This window comes from Otolemur garnettii, unplaced genomic scaffold, assembly GCF_000181295.1.
Source record: "Otolemur garnettii isolate 467f Iridium unplaced genomic scaffold, OtoGar3 scaffold00006, whole genome shotgun sequence".
Classification (NCBI taxonomy): Eukaryota; Metazoa; Chordata; class Mammalia; order Primates; family Galagidae; genus Otolemur; species Otolemur garnettii.
The window spans coordinates 11,130,808-11,157,587 of record NW_003852401.1 but is presented as its reverse complement, the minus strand read 5'-3'; the positions used below and the strand labels follow the sequence as shown (position 1 = coordinate 11,157,587).

General features: G+C 37.3%; 1 protein-coding gene across 2 annotated transcripts in view; it reads right to left on the bottom strand.

The window, feature by feature from the left end:
- Positions 1–26,780, bottom strand: part of BNC2 (basonuclin 2) — a 301,545-nt gene that overhangs the window by 50,136 nt on the left and 224,629 nt on the right. The window lies entirely within an intron of this gene.

The following is a 26,780-nucleotide window of genomic DNA, read 5'->3' as shown; positions in this document are numbered from 1 at the left end:
ACTCTCTAAAAAGAATTTTAGTTTTTTGCATTGTTTACTTTTAGTTCCAAATGTACTGAAAAACTAATACCATCATTAGGAGAGATTGCTGTATCTAGACTATTTCCTCATAATCCTAAAAAAAAATGTAGTTTAAAAGTATGAACAGAGAAAAAAATATATAATTTTCATTTCAGCTTTAATGTTATAGACTTTTAATCTTTTTTCTATTTTTTTGTGGGGGTAGGGAGAGGATCATGCTTCCTGGGCTGGTCTCGAACTCCTGGACTCAAGTGATCCTCCTGCCTCAGCCTCCTGGAGAATAGCTGTGATTACAGGCATGTGCCATCACATCCAGCTTTTAACTTTCTTTATCTATTTCTTGGTATCATAAGCCTGAATTAAGAGGTGGTTTTCCCTTGAGTGCTTCCAAAAACAAGCACCCCCATTGTAGGCTTAGAAAGAAAACTTTCTTTAGCTCCTACTTTAGAACTGACTCCCAGAACAAAGAAGATACTCTGCTCTATGGGAGTACTTGTCCTTCTTCCCATTTGAAATGATAGTTAGCAACTATCATTTAGAGAAAGGCTTGGGTGGGCCTCTGCATTCTTCCCTGTCCTGCAAACAGATAACGGGAGTAGTAAGACAGGAAGAAACCCCACCTATTCTTGGCTTGTTATCGATATTAAGAAGTAGTTGTTCTCCCTGTTTCACAGCTCTGGCTGCTAAGGTCTTTCCTTTCACTGAGCTGAAATCAGCCTTACTGTAAATTTTGGTCCTCTGAGGCATTAACACAACAGTATGGTTCCTGGTCCATGTTCAAGCCCCTACAGATGAGAAGGAGATTCCATCCTGATAGAGTTTTCTCCAGACTAGATACTGTCAAATGTCTTCACATGATCCTCCCACGGTTTGTGTGCAGACCCTTTGCTACCCTGGTCACTCTTGGTGGTCACATGTCAATTGTTCGATGCTGCTTATACACTGTAGCACCCAAAATTAAACAGTATGTTCAGATTTGCTCTGAGAAGAGGATATTTTATAACATTCTCATAATTCTGTCAATAATGAGCAAATGCATTTTTTATTAAAAAGGCACATGATATAAATGACACAGAATACAAATGTTTCAACTTAATATTTATTCCACATGAATATAAAATGCTGCCTTTTTCTTAGATGTCATCTATAACTTAATTTCTGATCTTATTCTTTAATGAACAGTACTAGTATAACAGAATATTCAGCTTAAAAAGAGCTTTTAACACTAATTGTAAGATGAAAGAATTGTTAGACGTAATAAATATAGATCAACTAATGTATAGATGCCTACTAGCTTCAGAACATGTGAGCACTACATTAACCATATAGCTGCTGGCAAACTCCTCTAGGTCACAAAGGAATGTCATTGTGTAAGAATGCTATTAAACTGAAATAACTATCTGTTCTCTCTTAAAGATCTTCCAGCTCTGACTAAAGAAAAGAAGCATGACACTGATAATAAACAGATGACTAATATGCAGATGGAAGTTCAGTTCACAAAAACCCAAAGGACTCCAAAGATGAAAAAGTTGATGGCTGGAAACATATCCCCACGTCAGACTAAAATGGGATTTCAGAAGGTGTGTTTCATGCCACTTCAACTGCCATCTCTCATGTCAAATCAGGCGTTCTCAAACTATGGCCCACGGGCCACATGCAGCCCGCCTAGGACATTTATCTGGCTTGCCAGGTGTTTTTGCCTCTGCTACCTGTCTTGCTTAGCAGCCGACTCCTCCCAGGGCCGCAGTCCGGCCCTCCAACGGTCTGAGAGACAGTGAACTGGCCCCCTGTTTAAAAAGTTCAGAATATTCTGGGCCCCTGGTATAGACAGTGCCTCAGAAAAGTTTCCAAACTCAAAAGAGGTTTTCCCTTCAGTGATAGAGAGATGTTAAGAGTCTTTCTCTCCTAATATTTATTATTAAAAATTTCAAATACACAACAAAGTTAAAATAATTACATTGTGAGCACTCACATCTACCATCTAAATTCTACAACTCACATTTTATCATATTTTCCTTTAAGGGTCTTTTTATGTATTATTGATCAGCATGAGAATATAGTCATATAATTTACAATTTCAGGGGAAAGTTCTTGATACCATTGGGTCAGCATTCATTTTTAAAGTGTACATATAAACATTGCAAGTGCTTAATTCAGGCTAATATAATCTTGCTTATATTTAAGATCTAACTTCTTCCTTCATGCACTCTGGGTAGAACAATATCTCCTGGATTATTTATCTATTTATTTAACAGCTCAGTACAGAGATAGTAAAATGTTATCTATAACAGTTTAACCTTTGCAAGAGCACTTACCTTTGATAGTCTCCAAATGTTTCTAAAAACTTGAAAATTATTTGCAAGCTGCTTGAAGTTCCCCATGAATCATCTCAAGTTATTATCATAAAAGAAGTATAACACCTAATACAGTATTTACTATGTGGTAAACACCACGCTAAGTGCTTTGGATATTTTAGCTTATTCAATACACGTAACACCTTCATTAAATAGGTACTATTAATATTATCACCTTCCTTTTAAAGATAATAAGCATGGGAGACAAAGATTTAAAGACCTTGTAAGGGGCAGAGGTGGGATTTAAACCCCTGCAACCTAGCTTAGCTGCCTTTGCAGCTTCCCAGTATGCTACAGTTACCTCTCCAGCAAACAAAATCCACTCTAACATGCTGGTAACAAGTCATTACCATCACTGATGTTCCTGCTAACTTATCGACTATCTTCATTTTGTAAAGCGAAGCAATGTTCAACCTCAGTACATCTTTTTTTGAAACCAACAGGTTATTAGCTTGTTTCTGAGAAAAAAAAAATCCAGGTACAAAGTACATCATGGTTATAACATATTTGGAATAGGAAGTATGTACACTGAAAATACAATTAATGCCTATACATGCACAAACACATGCAGTCCCACACATGAAGAATATGCATGATCTGAGACAAGTTAATTAACTTCTACGTATCTATTTTGTTGTTGACAAAATGAGGATAATACTGTAAACAGCAGTAACAACTTCATGGGATTATTACGAGAATTATATAGGATAATCTAAGCTCCAAAGTATCCATAATATAATTAAGCACCCAATAAATGTTAGCTGTAAACACATGTAAAACTCTCAGCACTCCATGCGGCACATGCTAGACACTAAAAAAATGTCGTCAATGATAATAACATTTAACAATAATAATACAAGATCAATATGTGTTAATAATAATTAATATTTACTGACACCATGGGAGGAATTACAGATCCATAATTTTGTTTTAATGTTTCCAAAAGAACAATTTTAATCTTGGCCAAACACGGCCTTCCAGGAGATTGCATCATAAAGGATATTTCTGATTAAATCAAGATGACTAAAAGGCACTGCAGCAGATTTAGAAAAATCATTTAATTTATAAATAAATCAAATTGGTATCAGCACAGGGTCTCTGCTGGCTATTATAGCCCATGTGTCAACCCAACAGTGTTAGCAGGGAAACATTTAAAAACTACTCTATTCAGCTATGAAAACTCAAACTAAGAGGTGAAAAGAATCTCTTCTTATACGGAAAATTTTTAAGTCTCTATTTTAATGTTTAAATTATAAGTTGGCACTGATGAAGAGGGCCACAAAAACTGATTTTAAGACTTGATTCTCCAAAGTCATAGAAGGATGATGTGATATGTAATCTTCCCTGTTGCCAAACTCCACAACCTGCAGATAATTTACAAAATATGTTACTTATTCTTTAACTCTAACATTGTCAGGCAGAACTGGGATCACATATATCAAGAAAAGATTCCCTCTCTTGTGTTTCCATTTAAATAAACTTAGAGGAGTCAATCTCTATCTCATTAAAAACTTCAAACTCCAGAACTCTCTGGGACAGACTGGAGTCTCAGAAAACAGGGATGGAGTCGCTATGCCCCTCAGGTGGCTCTAAGTGAAAAGTCACACAAAAGTCCAAGGGCTGTCCTCGGACAACCCATCAGTTCAGTCAGGTGTTACTAACACCCCAACACTCCATCTGACCAGGCCATTTAGTCTTTGCAGGTACAAATGGCAATTTTCTGTACATTTTTGATTACACATATATTTTCGCCACCATGCCTAATAGCATGTAAAACAAAAAAGTGCCATTTTGTACACACAAAGGCACTTATTGTGGCTCAGCGGATCTCAACACCATGCACTCTGAAAAGACTGGTGATGGTGTGATGGGAATGGGACAGGAAATGAACAACTGTGTTTTCCCCTGTTAATAGCATAATGCAACTTTATTGCTTAAAAAAAAAAAAAAGGATGTTTTTAACCACCTTGAGTTACTGAAAAAGACACTTGCTGCTGAAACCAAGAGACATTTGACAGCCATTGTCCATATTTCATTTCCTTACATGCTGTTCCTTTCATATCCATTATTTTATTGCTCTCAAATTACATGTATTTGCATGGTTTCCTCAGATACAAGATTCTAATAACATCAAGCTATGCGGTTTTGGCTGCAAGTGGGCAATTCTGTCCATAAAGAGATGCTAAACAAGACCATATCCAGGCTTCCTAAAATTTCAGTCTAACACATTAAGAAATAATTAGCAACAGTTACATGGTGTATACAGTTTATGCCATGAAATAGGAAGTCATAAATCTTCAGAGATGAAAATAATAATTTCACATTAATTCTACTGCTATTTTAGAATCAAGAACTTGGAAAAGTATCTGCTTTAACTCGAATCCAAGCAAATACACATGTGTATGTGCATATTATTTTGAGGGATACTTATTTCTTAAAAAGTAGGAGTAAAAGGTAAGTTTCCTTTTAGAAAATTTGCTACAGAGTGGTCCCTAAGCAAAAGTACTTGAAAAGCACCCTTGACAGATGTCACTGACTTTTAGGCTTCAGAACACTCATTTTCAAGCATGACCCAATCCTAAAGCTTTACTCTGCCTCACTCACATAAACTATACACTTTATAGGCTTCTCTGTACACATCTCTGTACACAGTGGGTACTTAATAAATCTTGGCTGATAAAGATAACAGAAAAAAAAAATATATATATATATCCAGAACTCCAAGTCACCTTCTGACAACCATTCTATTTTTTTTTTCCTGGTTTTCTGGGAGAAAGTGGGTGTAATTAACTTCTTAAAATGACACTAGGTCCTCTTTTCCCTTGCTATCAAGTCTTCTCTACTCTCAGGCACCTCCTAATGACTACTAAACTTCCTCCTGTTTAAATTTGAACAATCTATGCCATTTTACACCTCAGAACTCAGAGAAGGTAGCACAGTAGCTGGTGCACGGATGTGACAGAATGTTTTTATTCCACCCCCGAAAAAAGCTCCCTGTTTTTGACACACTGGAAAATGTACAGCTAGAGAGTGCTCGAGGCGAAGATGCCACCCCAGCCTTACATCTGTCTGCTTTCATTTGTCTACAACTGTGCTTATAGATAAAACAAGCTTTCCAGATGTCATCACAAGCAGGGCTCATATGCTGACTTCACTGAGACACCATTGTTGGCTGCCAGCATAACAGAGTTGTAAAACTAAAATATTTAAACTCTGAGCTACTCAACACAACTTTGAATGTCACATAGGATCTTATTTCAGGATTAATTAATGTACACCCCAATAAAATAATCATGTGTTAAAAACAGAGCTGGCTGGCATGCCAGTAGATCTAATTTTCCTTTTTCCAAATGTCTCAATGGCATACAATAGCATCACGAAGAAATTTTTGAAGGAAGGCACTTATGGCTACATTTCATTTGTATGCCTTACCAAACTCTTAAGTTTCAGGTATAATGTTTCACTGTGCAAGGACCTATGTGTCCTCATTGTCTAAAACAGATAAACCTAAGGTGAACAAAAGCAATATGCCAGATACAGGCTATAAAGACATTTCCACTATCAGAGGGGAAGGCCAATGACAAGTGATGGAGGAGATTACCAAAAGGCATGGTTATAAGCATGCATATATAAAGCTGGGCTTCAGGCAACCTGGTATCAGGGAACTTGAATGTTTATGTGAAAATACCATATCCCTGTGGTTATCATTACAACCACTGTACGAAGAGCACTGCAGTCGTTTTACAATGCCCTTAACAAAGAACTCATCATTCCTGTGCGTCCCAAAAAATTCCTCTAACATACACATGAATACTTCTCATTTTTTCTTTTTTTTTCTCTGAACCTAACATATTAGTTTTTGTTGAGAGAATTACAGGGAGCTAAGCTTTGGTCTAAATGACCACTCCTCATAATATCTCATACAGTTAACTGTTTTGAATTGGAAAAAGAAGCCAATTCACAGTTGAGTACATAAGACCTCCACAATGCATCGCCTATTAACTTGGGCTTTCTTCCTGCACTGGTAAGTCTTTTCTAGCACAGTTTGCACTTTTGTAAACCTGGGTCAGGAATGTTCATTATGCATCTGTTACTAAAAAAATTGGTTTGGGGGTCATTCTGGTTTTAGAGGCCAATTCCATCTCATGACCACAGCCTTCTAGAATTTCTGCTTATTCTGACAAGAGACCGATTTTGCATTAATCCAGACAAGGCATCAATAATACAGGGTCTGTTGGGCTGGTCCTATACCCTACTGGGCTCATCTCATGTTGTTAGAGCTTTTCAAAATAAAAATTAAAAAAGCATGTTCCAAGCAATCCATAACCTTTTTCTACTCGCCACCCCTACTCCCAAGGCAGAATAGAATAAAATATTTACTTGTGATGGCTTTCCAGGAAGACCATTTATCGTGAGGGAAAAAGAGTCAGTTACTTTGCCTCCCCACCATCCTGAATGTTCCCATCTTCTCATGAGCTGATGATCTAGTTCAAACCCTGAAAATAAATCACCCCAAAGCACTCACGATTTCCCTCAAGACCCTAGTAGGCAGCTTCCTGCTTTGCGTGTTCCGAATCCTGTGTGGGAAGGCTAATGTGTTTTAGGGATGTTTGTTTTAATGCAAAGAACTCAGTAAAGTCTGAACAGCCTGCCATGGCCATGCCTCTACCTCCAGTCATCCTGGCCTCTTCCACGCCTGAGTGAAAGCCGCCAGGGCAAAAGGAAGACCTGGGTGTGAAATGCTAGTCGTTCATACATGTTAGGATAGCTGTTATACTTCTTGAGGTTACAGTAATATTCTCATTCCTGGTTCTGTGGGACTTGATTCTCTTCCTTTATTCAGCTAAATGTTCAGGTTGAGACAGAAAAGATACTGCTGAAGCACACCTACCTTGCATTTCATCTGAATCTTCCCATACACAAATCAATATATACCCATTCTTATTATCTCCCCAGTGTTATGAGTGGACAATGTCATCGAGAGTTTCTTCATAAAATTATCTGCGGTAATGCTTACTTAATCTAACCCTAATTACCAGTTTTTTCCGCAAACATTACCACAGACGCTTAATGATACATCGGGCTCTCCAATATTTGAGTTGAAGTTTACTTTCTGTTCTTTTAAGTTCTCTTGGGTTTCTGTGAGGAATTAAAATTATTAAATAATAGCAATGTGGGAGAGTCACATGACATCTTTAATCTCATTTTTGCTGTTTAAATCCACTGGGGAGTACAGAAGTGACATCTCCTATATACCCCTTTTACAAATTAGACAAGAGATGGGTGAGTCAGTTACTTGTTTGCCAATAGGCAAGAAAGTAAGCCTGAGGTTGAGCCAGTTTACTTGAAGAGTAACTAGAAGCACAGTCTTAGGGGGTCACTCATCCTCTCCCCGCTACAGACCAGAGGACATAATATCAGCAATAAGTCTGTTAGCCAGGGGAGAGCCTATTCTGAACACTGAAACCTGCCAGGATGAGCAGTGTTACTCACAGGCCCCTATTTGAATACAATTGCATTAAAAAATAACCCAATTTAACAATTCAGAAGTTCTGATATATGTTTTATAAAAATGTATGAGAGACCTAAAAGCCATGGAGAGCCATAACTTCGAGCTGCCTCATTTGTTTCTCCTTTATTACAGTCCTGCATGGTGGGCACAAGCTCTTCACTGAAAAGAGAACATTAAATCTTTATTCTAAACTGTTTTAGCAGAACAATATTAATAGTTGAATATTATTTTGTCTGACTGATAAAATATCATTCAAATAAGACCAAAGAGAGCACTGAACCCCAGCCAAATCCTATGAGAAAAAAAGTGACGAGTTATATTCAGAAACAATAATTTTTTGTCGCTCTTGAGATTCCAGTAACATTTCTCCTGCTTCATGAGCCCCAAAGCTGACTTCCTGAGTGAAGGAGGCTATTCAGAAATAAACATTTTCTGGGTCCCCCTAAATAGAGCAAGTAGCTACATGAAATATTCTGTCTCTTCCTCAAATATCTGTTTGGTCTTTTCTAAATCACTTTGTTTCCATGGATATTTTACCATAGATGGAGAAACAGGGCATGATTTAAGTTTAGAGGAAAGAGTTCAATATCGGAAAATATTCAGACATCAGTACTATTCAATTGAGCAAAATCCCAATACTACTATTTATGGCCCTATCTTGAGTTCTTTGCTTTATCTTTGTACTACCAAACCACATATCCCACATGGCATACAGAAAAGCACCATTTCTCCTTACTGGTATTTCAGTATGTGTCACTACTAACTATTTCAGTAGAGTTAACAGAAAACCTTTTCTTAGATTTTCAATTTTCTATCAAATTCACAAGGAATTTTTCTCTCTCACCTATTATACTGATATATAACATAAAAAACAAAATATTAACAAGTCTATTCTGCTCTAGGTATCTTTTTAAAAATAATCAAGTGAATGACAACAGTACTGCTAGCTACATAAAGTTTATATAACACAAACCTACACTTAAACTAACTGAAAAAAATCACACTGAACCTAGTTTGAACACACATAAATAAATTAAGCAACTTTGTAGAAATATTCACAGTGTGTCTACATAAAAGGTACTGACTCAAATGCCTAAGTGGGAAACAAAATATTTTCTAATTGGCAAATGAATGGTCCAGTCTGGAGATCTTTTTTTTTTTTGCACTAAAATACCAAATTCAGGGTTTAGCCTGCAAATATGTTAGATTAAGTACTGCTTTTGATACTGTACTGACTTTAAGTTCTTATAAAGAAATGCTACAGCAAAAGCATTCATGAAATATTTGAATCTTAATCCTGATCATTAAGTCAGCCTTAGTCACCAGCTACTCAAGGAGCAAAGATTAAAGTCTAAGCTAGATGAAAACCAAGGACAATTTTACTTTTAGAGGGGGACAATTTTACTTTTGGGAGATAGTCTCTTTTTGTCATGACTGGTGGATGGGTAGAGTGCTGTAACATCATAGCTCACAGCAACCTCAAGCTTTTGGGCTTAAGCAATTCTCTTGCCTCAGCCTCCTGAGTAGGAGGGTATATAGGCACATACTACAACACCCAGGTTTTTTTGTTTGTTTTTGTTTTTTAGAGATAAGTGTCTCACGCTTCTCAGGCTGGTCTAGAATTCCTGAGCTCAAGCAACCTGCTCGCCTGGGCATCCCAGAGTGCTAAATTACCGGAGGGAGCCATTGTGCCTAGCTTCTAAAGACAATTTTAAAAGGTAAAAAGTGGCCTCTTCAGGGATAAAGCCCCCTTCTGGCAAAAACCCCCAAACACCGATTGGTAGATGTGGTCAAAATTTCAGGCAAAAAATTTTAGGAATCGTAAAATCATTGACATCATATGTTAGTCTTTACTGATTACTCTGTTTTCTAAAATGTTTAGCAAACCCATTCCATGTAAATCTTTATATTAAAACAATGGGATTAAAAATTAACGTATGAGCTTTTCTACATTGTCAAACAGAAATTGCCAGCACCTTTTCGTTTGTTTGGGGTTTTTTTGGGGGGGGGGTGTTTCTGAGACAAAGTCTCACTCTGTCGCCATGGTGGGTAGAGTGCTGTGGCATCTTCATAGTTCACAGCAACCTCAAAACTCTTGGGCTCACAAGATAGCAAAAGATCCTCTTGCCTCAGCCTCCTCAGTAGCTGGGACAACAGAGGTATGCCACGATATTTGACTACTTTTTGTATTTTTAGTAGAGATAGGGGCTCTCACTCCTGTTCGGGCTGGTCTAGGATTCCTGAGCTCAAGCAATCCATCCACCTCAGCCTTGCAGAGTGCTAGGATAAGAGGTGTGAGCCACCATAATTGGCTCTATCTAGCACTTCCATGATCCACAGACCATGGAAGTAATTTGGAGTTCTCAAGTAAAAATATTAAGAAAGTGAAAGAGATAAAAATTATTAATAGATGTGATTTTATTAATAAATTTTACTTAACCCAAATATCCGTTCAACATATCTTTAAAACAAAAATTTATTAATAATTTTACATTTTGGTTTTGTATTAAATCTTTAACATCTGTTAAGTATTTTACCTTTATTACACATCTCAATGTGGTATGGAATATATGAAATGTGGCTATGCAACTAAGGAAATCGATTTTTAATTTAATTTAAATTTAAATAGGCACACATAGCTAGTGGCTACTATATTAGACAGCATAGTTCTATAGTTTATTACCTAATCTACCTCGTATTGAGATAATAGTTTTAACATGCATCAAGATCCCAGGACTAAAGAAATCCTTAATAAGGCAAAATATAAAGCATCAATCATTGCTGGTCTCAGGGTAAGAGGGCTGAGTTGAAATGTTGTATATGCAAATATAGTCCATGGTTTACATGTATTTTTGACATTTTTCATTTTCCATGCACACGTGTGGTGATATGTGATTTAGCATCCTAAGGAGAAAAACAGATCACCCATCTTCAAAGGTTCTCAGCTGATATTTTATGTTACCTGCTTTTCTCCTCCCCAAAGGCTAACTCCATGGCAGGTTTGAAGTACTTTCAAAAGGAAACATTCTTGAGTGATTTGAGGGGGGTTGAAAGTTTCTTCAGATGACTCAAAAGAATGTGAAAAAAACGTAAAGAAGCTGCAGAACTTACTGCTCAAAACTTCCAGAAGTAGAATAAGAGTCCATTCACTTACCATGGGTGAATTAGATTAAGTGGATCAAGTTAGTAAATTTGCTAGTGCCTACTTAATTAACAATACCGTTTCTCCTTTCCTTGAAAAATGTTTTACAAGAGAACAAAAAGCACATCATTCTATCTAATTCAAATATCACCCCTCAGCCAACTGTTATTATGAGACCTCACCTTCCCACAACTCTCACCTAACTATAAACATCTCTATTAGTACAAATTTTAGAGATTACTCACTTCATATCACACTTGTGGGGTGTGTGCATATTTGAGAACATGTCTCCTTTCCTTGAGAACACCTAGAAGGCAGGGGCCATGGCCTCCTCAGTCAGCTGCTCAGCACAGCTGTGCTGAATTGAAAGCTCTCTATATTCCCCCAAGAAGAGATGATCCAAAGAGAAACAAGAGAGGAAACTCAACAAGTTAACTAACAATCAAATGTAGTCTGCTGCTGGCTCAGTGCCTGTAGGTAGCTCAGCCACTAGGGTACCAGCCACATACACTGGAGGTGGCAGGTTCAAATTCAGCCCAGGCCTGCTTAAACAACAATGACAACTACAACCAAAAAATAGCCAGGCATTGTGGGGGGCACCTGTAGCCCCAGCCACTTGGGAGGCTGAGGTAAGAGAATCGCTTAAGCCCAAGAGTTTGAGGTTGCTGTGAGCTATGACGCCATAATACTCAACTGAGGGCAACGTAGTGAGACTCTATCTCAAAAAGAAAAAGAAAAATGTAGTCTGCTGCTGGTTTTCTGTCAGAACTAGCAGTCCCTACTCTCTAAGTGCTCAAAGGTGATAAAGGAGGGGTCCTTGGAAGAAAGAGTCCAGTGGGATCTTTTAGGACTTGAGTAAGCAGTACATAAGACCTCAGATCCTGTGGACCCTATGATTCAAAGTGAACAGGTGTAGAGATGGAGCGTAAGTTTGGAAGACAGAGACATGAGCAGTCACTTGATGGTGGCAGGTTCCCATGAGGCACAAAAGAGCAGAAGCTGTTATCTGAAATAAGGAAGGGCCTGCATTAAGCACAGCACAGGGAGCTAAGACAGATGTTTTTATATTATGTTAGAGTTAGTGAAAAGCCACTGAGAATCTTGAGTGGAGAGTGAAATGATGAAAGTGGGATTTATGAAAAAAGGATCTGGCCACAGCTTTAAAGATAGACATGGCTGGAGGCAAAATGATTAATCAAGTAACACATTTCAACTTAATAACACACTCAACAGGTGGTAACAGTCTCATCAAGGGAGGGGAAGAGGCCCTTAAAATGAAGAGAAATATGCATTTCTCAGAAATGACAAGATTTTGTAATTGACAGGTCATTAGAAGATCAGAGGAAAGAGTCAAGAAAAAAAAATTTTTTTAAAGAGTCTACCAGTGTTCCCTCAAATAATTTTTTTTCTACCTATACTGAATACCTTGAAATCTGGGGAATGGCAGCAATTCTAAGAAAGGCTGGGAAAACGAAAAAAGGCTTAAGAAAGAAAATAGTGAATTTAGTTTGGACCTATGAAATAAGATTGTAATAGAAAAAGTTTATTCTACCAAAACTAAGTTGAATACTTTAGAAAGTCTTAATTAACAATGGGTCACTTTAATTAAAAAAATAGAATAAAATAAAAAAATAAAACAAACCCTGTTCTCACAGTGTTGTGGCCAAGGCAAATGTTAAAGACTGGAGAATTCTGCATTCAAGACTACTTATTAGTCTCTAAGTTCTAAGATCACTTTTAGCAGGGTGTCTAGCCTACAGCCACATGCTTATTTTGTGAGGACTTTTTTTTTGCTTATCTGTGGTGTCAGACATCACAAAAAGTATGATATGCACAGACCTTTTTATTCTATTGCTAATCAGCATTTTTTAGTATTTGTGTAATTATTGTGTGGCCCAAGACAATTTTTATTCTTCCAATGTGCAGTGCAACAGAGAAAAAGAAAGGTTGGACACCCCAGTAGGTGAAAATTTTAGTGATACATTACAGCTGTACCTTGTATAAGATGTTAGCTTTGAACTCCAATGAGCACAACCAACCACACTTACATTAAAAAGGCCTTTGCTAATTTCAACAGTTTGATGAATGAATGCATATTTGTATATTTTAAGTTTAAAATGTTTAAAACATTATTTCAACTGGTTAACTGGCTAACTATTAGTTCTGGTTGTAAAAATAAGAGAGATTTTCTACTGCATATGGTTTCCTCAAAGCAACAAAAGCACAGCCTGAGAATTAACTTTAATACCTGGCAGGTTGTAAAAGTGTTCCTGCTGAGATGTATAGTCTATTGAGAAAACACATGATATACCTACCATCTTTTAGAAATACATGTCATGCATCCAATAAGAAGCAAAAGCTCTATCCTTTGGGGGCAGAAAAGTTCTGCCCATTTTTTTCTTCCTACAGCTATCTATAAACTCTACTCAATTAATGATGGGTAGTAAGCATCGTTACAAATCAGTCAAAGAAAATTGCTGCTAAGATCTTTATGGATAATCTGAAATAGAGTGTCTTAAGTCAACTTAACATGTAGGTTAAGTTTTTTATAGGCACTACTACGATGACATTCTTTATCATTAGTATAAATAACATTCAGAACATTACAGTGCTATTATGAAAACGTTTCCCGGTGATTATCTGTACTGTGGAGTATGAAACAGATTTAGAGCTCCCCTGCTTTTATTTTATTTCATTTTTATTCAAAAATTTTGTAGAGGAAATTGTAATTGTGTGATTAAGCCACTTTGTTTTCATATAAGTCCTATTTTGAAGAAACAAAAGTATGCACGCAGAGAAAGCACTCATTACCAACAATACTGACACAGGTAAGCAAAACCACTGATCTGTATTTATCAGAATATACACATAAACCGAGGGCCTCTAAATATCCATTTCCCATCCAGTGCATCGTTGATAGATTTTAGAATCAGAAAGCAGTTTTATCTGCTTTATCTGACCACATCCAGATCTGGTTAACAACTTGAAGTTAATAGCCATAAATTCAGAAGACCTCTTCAGAGAACAATGTTAAGATGAAAATAATCTGAATTTCTAATTAGGCATGTGATGTATAAAAGGCAACGACCACTTGTTCATTCCTTGAGGACTTCCTATAAATCAGGCAACTTGCTAGGTAGACTCTAAGGATGTACAAAATCCTGAGATCATCCTCCAGATCTGTAGTGGCCTCCTTCCCTCCTTTCTTTAGTTAAATATTTAAGACATGTCTGTACTGTGCTAGGGACTGAGAAAATAAATCCAAATGAAACCAACAAGGAGCTTATCTGGTTTAGTGGAAGAGCTAGGCAAAAGGGTAGAAACAAAGCACTGGTTGATACGATGCTAGGAAAGAGTACTCCAGCGGCACTGAGGAGGGCTCTGGAAGACGTTCCAGCACAGGTAACTTCTGAGCCAAGCCCGGCAGACATAAGCAGGTGAGAATAAGTGATCTAAGTAGATGCAGTGGCAAGTAAAAAGGCACAGCAGATGGGGAAAAGCCTGGTGGGTTTAGAGAGAGCAGACAGATTGAAATGATATGAGTATGTGGGACTGAAGAAGTCTGATGAGACACCTGGATAAAGTGGCAGGCAGAAGCCAAATTCATGCCATCCTCCACTCAAGTAATAGTTACTGACTGCATGCTGTGTGCTCAGCTCTGTTCTAGGCACTGGGGATACAACAGTGAATAAAACAGACAAATGCCCTACCCTCATGGAGCTTAAATCTTGTGGAAAAGAAAAATAATAAGACCAAATAAGATATGGACTATGCTAGATAATAATTTTTAATAAAGAAAAAAATGGAGGAGGGGGCCCCGAAATGTTGGAAGTGAGGAGAGGCTGAAATTTCAGATGCAATAGCCAGGTAAAGACTTATTGAAGAGACTTCTGAGTCAAGATCTGACATATGAGGGGAAAGCACTGTGGGAGAGAGAACAGCCAAGAAACCAGTATGGCTAAAGTTGAGTGAGTAAAGAAGGGAGAAAGCAGATGTGGTCAAACACGATGGAAAGGTAGACAGGTCATGTAGGCTAGGAGGGTCTAGGATTTGGGCTTTTGCTCTCAGGGATCCCTCTGGGTTTTGATCAAGATTTGGCTTGCAGGCCAGGCGCAGTGGTTCACGCCTGTAATCCTAGCACTCTGGGAGGCCAAGGCTGGTGGATTATCTGAGCTCACAGGTTTAAGAACAATCTGACCAAAGTGAGACCTTGTCTCTAAAAATAGCCAGGTGTTGTGGCAGGCACCTGTCCCAGCTACTTGGGAGGCTGAGGCAAGAGAATAGCTTGAGCCCAGGATTTTGAGGTTGCTGTAAGCTATGAAACCATAGCACTTTACCAAAGGGTGACAAAATAAGACTCTGTCTCAAAAAAAAAAAAAAAAAAAAAAAAAAAAAAGGTTTGGGTTGCCATTTGGAAGAGCCTGGACTTTCCCTCAACCCAGGAGAAAGTCATTTAAGTATCATTTGGGATTATGACCTTTCATGAATTGGAGGAGAAGACAGATTGGAGGCTAGAAAACCAGTTAAGAGGCTGCTGAGGAGATCAAAAGGGGGGGAAATTATCAGGGGCTGAATAAAGTGGTGACAGATCATTACTTTTTATCTATTTTAGCAGATACTAAAAGAGTATGATTATAGTTTAACCTAGTTGCTTTCTGCATCTAATATGATAGTGGGCATCAAGAGGAGAATATCAGCAGCCAATGTCCCCAAGTGTTGTTAATATTCAAGATAAAATGAAACTGCTTTTGTGTTCCACATGGTGGACCCACTCTTACCCTAGATATCATGCCACCATCTCTGAGGCTATGGGGATTGAAGACTAAGAGACAGCTGTGGACTTAACCAGACCACATACTCAAGAGCACCAGCATAGTGTCATAAATGTCAATCTGACCAATGTCAATCTGACCACCTGTAAATAGGGCTTGTGCCCCACTAAGAGATTAAGATCCAGTAAGCCTGGGGGACAGAGTGTTCAATGTGTGTGCTACACAAAGTAGCAGGGCCAAATGTGAGCCTCACTCACTGGGGCCAAGCCTTGTGTTCTGCGTCAGGCTGCTTCTGCTCAGAAAGGGCCCTTTTCCCAATTTCCATAAAGGCTCAGCATGAAAGGCCAGCTAAGGCCCACTGGGGCTTGGAAAGCTGCATTTTAACCATAGCCCCGATCCCCCAGGAGACTGGGAACCAGACGTCAATTTGATTCAAATTTATCAAAACTAAATCTATAGTAGAAAGTATCTGAAATTCATAGGACCAGTATACTACGCAGGCTTCTAGCACAGGTTTCATTTCATTTCTCTTCTTCTTAAACATAATAATGCCAAAACCCGTAATTTGTCCTTCCTTTGCAGATACAGAGTATTCAGAGTCTGCATTTTTCCCCTAAGTGATTCTGTTTAGGACACATGCACAAAGAATTTAAGTTTATTTCTTTAGAACTAGCATTAGACTATTAAAAATAGCATCATTATTTTGTCTACAACAAACATTCAAAAGAACCCTAAATTGTGCTTAAGCACAATTACCTTAATGTCAGTTGAGATTTTACGACACAACTGTGAGGCACTTTATTTTTAAGGCAGTTTAACCTGCCTGCTTTATTACTAAGAACAGACATTTAAGTTTTAAATCTAGGGTTCTCAATAAGATGATTAAGCTATACTCAGCAGTTTCTTTAAATATTTAAGAGAATTTTCGTCATCTAAATATTTATGGTAACAATACAGCCAGATACGTATTTTTTTTTAATATTTATCAGGAAAAGGAGACCTATATCCTTTCCAAAGGTGAGAAGGAAGAGTTCTCAACAACCAAAATATCCTTCCTTGTTCGTTAGAATCCTAGAAAATGATTAGAAAACTGTATTCAAATATGCTTATTCAAAGTGATGCTGTATTTACCAGACATCCAGCAAAGTCACTGCCTTGAATGGCAGTTCACAGGGTTAACATCTGGAAAAAGTGTTTCTTTTGAAGAAAGTTATATTCCTATTTCATGACTTCAGTCCCATCAGCACATGTGCAGCCTCTCAGCAGTTCTACCATTATCAACATGGCATTAGATGTACATGATGCTCTTTTCCTGAAGATAGCAGAATAATTCCACAGATTAGTTTGTGTTCCACATGTTCTACAGTGTCTGGCACTGCCTGGCAGTAAAGTAAAGTGAGGTAAATCACCCTTGTTGGTCAATATGGTACCATTTCAAAGGCATGGCCACTCTGGGGATACTGCCCTATTGCAGGCCCTGAGCAGCCTTTTTGGAACTATAATATCAGAAAGGAGTTTCCCTTTCTCAAAGTGAGAGAGTTCATCTTACTTATGACCTAAGTCTATTGTTTTTAGATATTGAGGAGAAGAGTATTCTATGTCTCATTTATCCTAAAAGTATCTCTGTGAAGTAGATGTGGGCTGTTATTATTCTCTCCACTTTTGATGATGAAAGTATAGTAAGGAGAGCTTTAATAAAGTGGTGATAGCAAAAGCAGGGAGTATACCTCTTGTCATATACATATTCTCTAATTCATGTATTTATTTTCAAATTTGTATTTATTAATTGCTTATTACATGCCACCCATTATACTAGAACCAAGGACACAAAATCTCTGCTGTCATGGATCTTATAGTCTGGTGGGGGAAGTGGGTATTAAATAAGCAAACAAGTAAATGAATACAGGCTTGCAGAGTAGAAAAAGTGCCGGCTTGGCACCTGTGGCTCAAGTGGCTAAGGCGCCAGCCACATACACCTAAGGCGGCAGGTTCGAATCCAGCCTGAGCCCGCCAAAACAACGACAGTTGCAACAAAAAAAAAAAAAAAAAAATAGCTGGGCGTTGTGGCCGGTGCCGGTAGTCCCAGCTTCTTGGGAGGCTGAGGCAGGAGACTCGCTTGAGCCCAGGAGTTGGAGGTTGTTGTGAACTGTGATGCCACAGCACTCTACCAGGGCGACAGCTTGAGGCTCTGTCTCAAAAAAAAAGAACAAAAAAAACAAAAAAACAAAAAAAAGAAAGAAAAAGAAAAAGTGCCAAAAGGGAATATAAGAGAGATGTAAAGAGAGGAAAATAGAAAAAAGGCATTTAGATAGGTGGCATTTAGGCTGAGAATTGGGTGGGAATTAGCCAGGTGAAGAGATTGTGTTAAAAACACCTACAACATGGCTTGGTGCCTGTAGCTCAGTGGTAGCTGGCAGGTTCGAGCCCAGCCTGGGCCAGCTAAACAATGACAACTGCAACAAAAAAACAGCCAGGCATTATGGTGGACACCGGTAGTCCCAGCTACTTGGGAGGCTGAGGTAAGAGAATCACTTAAACCCAAGAGTTTGAGGTTGCTGTGAGCTGTGATGTTACAGCACTCTACTGAGAGTGACATAGCAAGACGGTGTCTTAAAAGAAAACACAAACAAACAAAAACACCTACCACGACACAGGAGATACTATAAACACTGAAAAGAACAGGTAAACACTACACAGAAAAACGCTTTTAGCCAATCATACCTGTGAATGTGTAATGGGTCTTTCTTTCTTTCTTTCTTTTGGCTGGGCCAGGTTTGAACCCACCACCTCTGGTACATGGGGCTAGTGCCCTACTCCCTGAGCCACAGGTGCCACCTGGTAATGGGCCTTGAACAAATTCTGTTTTTTTTCCTATCTCCTACATTAACCTGTAAAGCCTGGTATTGGGAAAAAGAGCTTTACTGGCAGTGAAGAAACCTGGATTCTAGGTCCAGCTCCACCACTGACTCTCGGTTCTGTCCTATCCCTCTCCTCCTCAGGAGGTGACTGCCCCTGCCAACAGGGTCAAATCACCTTCCCTGAGCTACTAAATATCAAGTGGGAGAATAAAGTGAACATAATATAAACCTAGCAAATGTTAGATAAATTTATGTATTATTAATATCAGTTTTATTAGTGAAATTACTGTACCTGCCATAAGAGAAACACAGGTATATTCAGCATTTTAATAAAACACAATGTAAATGAATTCAAATTTTAAAATATAGATGTCAATAACAACAGTAAAATTGACTGCACTCTTACTATTTGTTGGGCATTATGATAATCTCTTTAATTCTAGTGATATCTCATTTAATTCTCAATACATGGCATGCTAATTTTAAACTGCACACGAACTGGGGGTGGGTGGGTGGAGGGAGAGTAATTGGTGGGACCACACCTATGGTGCATCTTACAAGGGAACATTTACTAGTTGTAGAATATAAATGCCTTGACCCAATAACTAAGAAAATGCCGTGACAACTATGTTGACTAGTTTGATGAAAGCATTTCAAATTGTATGTAAAATTGTACATTTTACCCCATGATTGCATTAATATACACAGCTATGATTTAGTTAAAAAAAATTGCACACGAACTTTATGGACACTCTGTATAAATCTCATAAATCTTCCAAGGCAGCTATTATTATTACTCTCATTTAAAAAAACCAGAGAACTGAGGTTTATTCACCTTAACATTTTTCAGGTCAATGTGGAGTTTTGTGTTCAACTCAGGTAGTCTGATTCCAGAGTCAATGTTTAGAAATCTCTAGAATTTTATTAATCTATTGTTTATTAAGTATTAACTTATAGTACTATAAAATGACCTACCATTTTAATGATATCACACTAAATTACATTAATTGGTCCTTTGGCATATCTCAAACCTGTCCCTTCTCTTCCACTGCCATCAAATATGGCTCTTTAATTGCTTGATCTGACTACTACTTGGCTAAAATTAATCTCCAATTCAATTGCTCAATTTTCTACAATTATACTAAACTTCTCAGAACTCAGTTGAGAAGTTATCCTTCTACTTTAAACTTTCAAGAATCCCAGATTACACAAAACATAAAGACCACATTTCATAGCTGGGTACTCACAAATGCTGAGAGTGAGCCCAGCAGTCTGCTGCTCCCGCCCCCTCCTCAATCCTCCAGTCCAGCTCACCGGTTGAAGTACATCTCTAGTAACATGCATACTGACTTGGCATCCCTGTTTTCACTATATTCTTTCTCTCCCCTGCTCTTCTCCAAGAACACTCTCCTCGCTATTTAGAATCCTACATATCCAACACTCAACTCAAGTCTGATGTCCTTCATTAAGCCTGCTTCAGTAACCTGTCCCCAAACCCAGGACATTTACTGAGTATCCAATTCACTTGACTTTTTGCCAGTTCTTGCATTATTATTTAACACCTACACTTTAAATTTTCAAAATGTATATAACTTGTACAAGTCTGTAACCATATGAATGTTCACAAATAGCAAAAACAAGCATTATTTTTCCTTGATTTTCCCAGGGTTCAAACCCAAAGCAGGTAATTACAAAAAAAATCTAGAACTAAAAAAAGCCCCTTCATTTAAAGTATGTGTAGTTCATAGATGATTGAATATTAGAGTCTGCTATATCCTTGCCTATCTGGTTCCAAGTACAGGTCTGAATTATGTCAACCAATCTTTTATATAGGCTTGAAAATTCTGGACAAAGATTTAATTTTTCAGGATGAGAGAGACAGGGGACACAGGGAAGAGAAAGATAATTATCATTCATTTCATCATGTTAAATATAGATTTTAAAAGAGCATTTCTAGTAACAAAACAAGACACACCTGTCACTATTTTAGGATCATGCTATTACTTGGTATCTATTGATGCTCTATACTTAGTAAAATACTGTCATAGGAATGAGATAGGCAGACACTGGATTGCCTAACACCCACATTTAATAACTAGCCATCATTTCTTTAACCCATATATACAAGGTGATATCTCTTCCAGTATCTGGTGAAAATCACTGAGGAAGGAGAAGATGTGGTTAACAGCATGCATTCCAGAGCTACATGGTCTGAGTTCAAATCCTAGTTCTGCCAATTTACTATCTGTATGCCATTGAGCAAATAACCTTAGGAAACTAAGGCGCAGATCACCTATTTGTGGAATAAAATTAGTAGTCATATTTACTACATAAAGGTGTTATGGGGATAAAATGAGTAAATGTAAGAAAGGCACTCAGAACAGTGTAAGCACTCTTTAATGTTTGTTATTATGATTCTATACTATGCTCCTTATAGTGTGTAGTTTGTATGTAACAGAAGTCTAATTAGCCTCCCAAACATTCTTCCAAAGGGAGTCTTTATTACTCATATGAGTTGGTAAGGCTTATTCTTTTCACCAAGAATCTTGAAGAACAGGAGAAATAACTTACTTCATGAGTTAGCAATGCAAACCATCCCTCAACACATCTCTTGACCAATGGTAAAGATATCATCTTTATTATACAGACCTCTCCAACTTTTTAACACTTTTCACACATTTTACTCTCACAATTACTCAGTGAGATAGATGAATAGGTGGTTGAGTGTACAGATGATGGATGAAAGGTGAATGAAATCTTAGGTTCAGAGATATTAAATGACTTGTTTAGGGTTAAGTAGTATTCACCCCATTTGTGCTTTAGGACTAACTTTCTCACAGTCTGCACAAGCTAACAGTATTTCTATGGAGTTCACTTTTCCTGGAGTGCATATAAAATATAAGAAACGTAAGTTAGGGGCCAATCCTTTCTGCACAATTGGTTTGATGGAAATGCTAATCCCATTAAGGGTAGGATAAATTGCTAAATAGGTTTCTTACCCTTCCCCTGTGCTGAAAATAACCTGTATTCACAGAAAGGTCTGAAAACTAAGGTCTGTGTCACCCTGGACTCTGGTATTGTTATAGACTTTTGCAGACACCCAGAGAAAACAATAGTCTCTGTTGCCTTGGTTGGCTTGCTGAAGAACAAGAACATCAAGACACTTTGCCATTTTCTTACTATTTATCAATAAAATGCATTTCTTATTTGCAAGAGAACTATCTGAAAACATTCCCTAAGATGTATCTTATAAATTGCCATTCCCAGGCAAAGGGTCTCCTTGGACAAATAGGAAATGTAAAATATCCTTTTTTTTTTGAGATTCTATGCTTTAAAAAAAAAAAATCAGGCAGGGGATGGCGGCTCAGGCCTGTAATCCTAGCACTCTGGGAGGCCAACGTGGGTGGATTGCCTGAGCTCATGGGTTTAAGACGAGCCCAGGCCAAGAGCAAGACCCTGTCTATAAAAAGTAACCAGGTGTTGTGGTGGGCACCTGTACTCCCAGGTACTTGGGAGGCTGAGGCAAGAGAATCACTTAAGCCCAGTAGTTTCAGGTTGCCGTGAGCTATGATGCACTCTACCATTGGTGACAAAGTGAGACTTTTCTCCAAAAAAAAAAAAAAAAAAATCATATTAGGGATTCTAAGTAGTATAAAATACTAGGTTTATAATTTTTAACCCAAGCTTTTCCAAAGTCATTTGACCTTGGTACCTTTTAAATTGTAACACTAACATCCCACAGAACAAATGTTTCTGGAATACCTTTGGGAACACTGTTCAACATTTATTTCCATACTGTTTTGCTGTGCTTTTTTATTCCCTTTTACTCTTCTTTGGGGTAAAGTGTTCAAAGAATATCATTCTAGCACTTGGCTTTATGTCCACTGAGATTTAGAATCAAGGTCCTCCAAAGGTCTGAAGAGGCCATAGAATCAAGCAGGAAAATTGACCAAAGTTCTGGCCAGAACTGCTGTGAACCCATGCTTAACATAAAAACACAAAGGTGCTTCATCTCATGAGATTTTGATCAACAGTAAGATTCATTCAGCTGAAAGGAAAGCCTGTAGACTGGTATCCAGGCTTATACTTGTTGATGATCTGGGGTTAATCCCACAAAGGGCAAAGCCAAACCATAAATATGAGAAGGTGGTTTCATGCAGCTTCATGAAATGACCTAAAGTAAGAGCTACAAGTATATTCTAACACACCCTTGATTTATGGGACTAGGACTCAATGAAAGTTTACCAAGAGGACTTTCCAAAAGCACAGTTGAGAGCTGTCATGACAGTTAAATGAATAAATTATCTCTTGTCCCAAGACAAATTTTCATATGAAGATAAATTGTCCACAGTTTGTTAGAGTGTATGAAACAGAAATAGAAGAGAAAAAAATTCTTACAATGTAATATATATGGTTTGCCCCCCCCACACACACATTTTTGTCCCCAAACATTAACAAACATCATTTCTAAGCAGCACTAGGTATAGTTAGGGATAAGTATATTTTGAGGGTCAACAAAGAGAAGTAAAACATTACTCTCCCAGGGCCCAGCTCCAAATACTACACCGTGAAAGTGCCCAAGGAGACAAATAAATGACTCTGTGCCTACCCTAGTGCATACTCTAATAATCCACCTAAGCATATTTTGCTCATTTTTGTTTTTCTAAGGAAGTTGTTTTATAAAATAAGAAACACAAAATATACTGACACGAAGACAGTGAGGAAGGGGAAAGGACGATCATGTTCCAGTTAACACCAGACCGAACAGCTATTGGCTGAGAACTAGGTCTCAGTCAGTTGGTAACATGACAAATTCAAAAGATCAGAAAGTGAGGTCCAGTAACCTCCTATAAGAAAACCTGATTAATGATAATCTGGGAGAACTCACCTAGGTAAGGTTTATCTAATTATACTTGGTAACATTTTATTATTAATAATATGTACATATCTATAGATGTGACATTATTTATTCAAGTTTTATTTGATACTAGAATATTATAAATGTATATGGATATACAAACCATAAGTCAACAGCATCTTTATAAATATCTTAAGTACCATTATTTAGCAATTATGTGGGCCTCTTCACATGCCAACATAATATAATTTTTTAACATGCCAATAAACCCATTAAACATATTTATGACGATAGTTATTAAGTTCAAGAGGTTTTATCCAGGAAATATAGTTCAATAATAAAAACAACCTTATAGTGAATTAGAAAACATATTTATGTTAGTCAAGAAATGAACATATCCTGATCTTATAAACACAATCAGTGCCACCTGTACCTGTTAGATGTCATCTTAGTAACATCATCCATTTCCCTAAGTCACAGGTTTCTCAACTGCAAAATGAAGATCATATGCCTACATTGTATGTGTAAACATATTTAAACATAAATCATAAGTAATCATGTTCCAAAAGAAAAGTGTTTAGGGCGGCACCTGTGGCTGAAAGGAGTAGGGTGCTGGCCTCATATACCGGAGGTGGCAGGTTCAAACCCAGCCCCAGGCAAAAACTGCAAAAAAAAAAAGAAGAAGAAGAAGAAGAAGAAAAGAAAAGTATTTATTTATGTCATTTACTGAGAATCAAATCTCTTAGAGGTTCTAGAAATAACTAATTTAATTCTGGATTATATGCATCAAATAAAAATATTCTGAAAGAACTATCAAAGTTATTAAGACAGTGAAACTACAGCTCGATGTGCTTCTGTGATATATTTACTGCCCAAATGGCCTTGTCAATAACTTTGCTTCTTTCTTTAATTCAGATTAAAATGTAAATTTTTGCCACTACTATTCAACATAGTTCTGGAAGTTCCAGCCAATGCAATCAGGCAAGAGAAGGATATAAACAGCATCCAAATGGGGGCAAAGGAGGTAAAACTCTCACTCTTTGCTGATAATATGATCTTATACTTGAACCACCCCAGAAACTCAGCCACAAAACTCCTGGAAGTGCTCAAGAAATATAGTAATGTCTCAGGGTATAAAATCAATGTCCACAAATCAGTAGCCTTTGTAAACACCAACAACAGCCAAGTTGAGAAGCAAACGAAGAAAACGATTCCTTTCACAGTAGCTTCAAAGAAAATGAAATACTTAGGAATATCCCTAACTAAAGAGGTGAAGGATCTTTACTAAGAGAATTATGAATCCCAATGAAAAGAAACAGCAGAAGACATTAACAAATGAAAGAACCTGCCATGCTTTGGCTGGAAGAATCAACATTGTCAAAATGTCTATTCTACCTAAACAATCTACAGATTCAGTGCAATCCCCATTAAAATGCTAACATCATACTTTGAAGAATTGGAAAAAATAGTATTTTATTTTGTATGGAGCCAGAGGAAAAAACCCATATATCCAAGGCTATTATTAGTAATAAAAACAAAGCTGGAAGCATCACTCTACTAGACTTCAGGTTATATTATAAGTCCACAGTGATCAAAATAGAGACATAGACATACGGAACTGAATACAAAACCAAAAGATGAAACCTGTCTGTAGTTTCCATCTAATCTTTGATAAACCAAACAAAAGCATACAGTGGGGAAAAGAATCCCTATTCAACAAATGGTGGTGGGAGAACTGGATAACCACATGTAAAAGACTGAAACTAGACCCATACCTTTCATCATTTACAAAAAATGACTCAAAATGGATAAAAAATTTAAATCTAAGACATGAAACAATAAAAATCTTAGAAGAAAGCATGGGAAAAACTCATGATGTCAGACTAGGTAAAGATTTTTTGTTGTGGACTTCAGTGGCAATCGCAACAATAACAAAAACAAAAAAAGGGACTTAATTAAGCTGAAAGCTTCTGCACAGCCAAGGACACAACAAGTAAAGCAAAAAGACAGCCTTCATAATGGGAATAGATATTTGCAAGGTTTGAATCTGACAAAGGGTCGATAAGTAGAATCTACAGAGAACTCAAATTAATCAACAAAAAATGAGCAAACAATCCTACCTACCACTGGGAAAAGATATGAACAGAACATTCTCTGAGGAAGACAGACAAATGGTGAACAAACATTTTAAAAAATGCTCAATTGGTGGAACCACCCTACGGTGCATCTTACAAGGGTACATGTGAAATTTACTAGGTGTAGAATACAAATGTCTTAACACAATAACTAAGAAAATGTCATGAAGGCTATGTTAATCAGTTTGATGAAAACATTTCAAATTGTATATAAGACCAGCACATTGTACCCCATGATTGCATTACACAGCTATGATTTAATAAAAATAAATAAATAAAATGCTCATTGTCCCTGATCATCAGAGAAATACAAATCAAAACCACCCTGAGGTATCACCTAACCCAACGAGAATAACCCACATCACAGAACACCTTTACACTGTTGGTGAGACTACAAACTAATACAACCTCTTTGGAAGAAAGTATGGAGAATCCTCAAGGAACTCAAATTAGACCTCTCATTTGATCCCACAATCCCACTACTAGGCATCTATCCAGAACAAAATAAATCATTTTATCCTAAGGACATTTGCACTAGATTGTTTATTATAGCTTAATTTATAATTGCCAAAATGTAAAACAACCTAAATGCCCACCAACCCAGGAATGGATTAACAAGCTGTGGTATAGGCTTACCATGGAATACTACTCAGTCATCAAAAATGGAGACTTTACATCTTTTGTATTAACCTAGGTGGAGTTGAAACACATTCTTCTTAGTAAAGTATAACAAGAATGGAGAAACAAGAATCCAATGTGGTCAATATTAATATGACGCCAGTAGATGATCTAATACATACCAACATAAGAGAAAAACTCAAATCAATTCACTGTGGGGGGTGGGGGAAGGAGATAGAAAGGGAGATGGGTGTGCTCCCACTTAATGGGCACAATGTTAAGGTATATGGCACAACTCTTGAGGATGGGACATAATTATAAGAGGGACTTTACCTAACAAAAGCAAATGTTGTAACCTAAATCTTTTTATCTACAGATTAACCTGAAACAATTAAAAAAATTTTTAATGTGAATTTTTAAATTAAGTAGATGCTATAAGCAATATGAAAGATACAGATACTCAGAATACTGTAGACTGTTCAAGATTTGATAAAATAAAACTTAGTGATC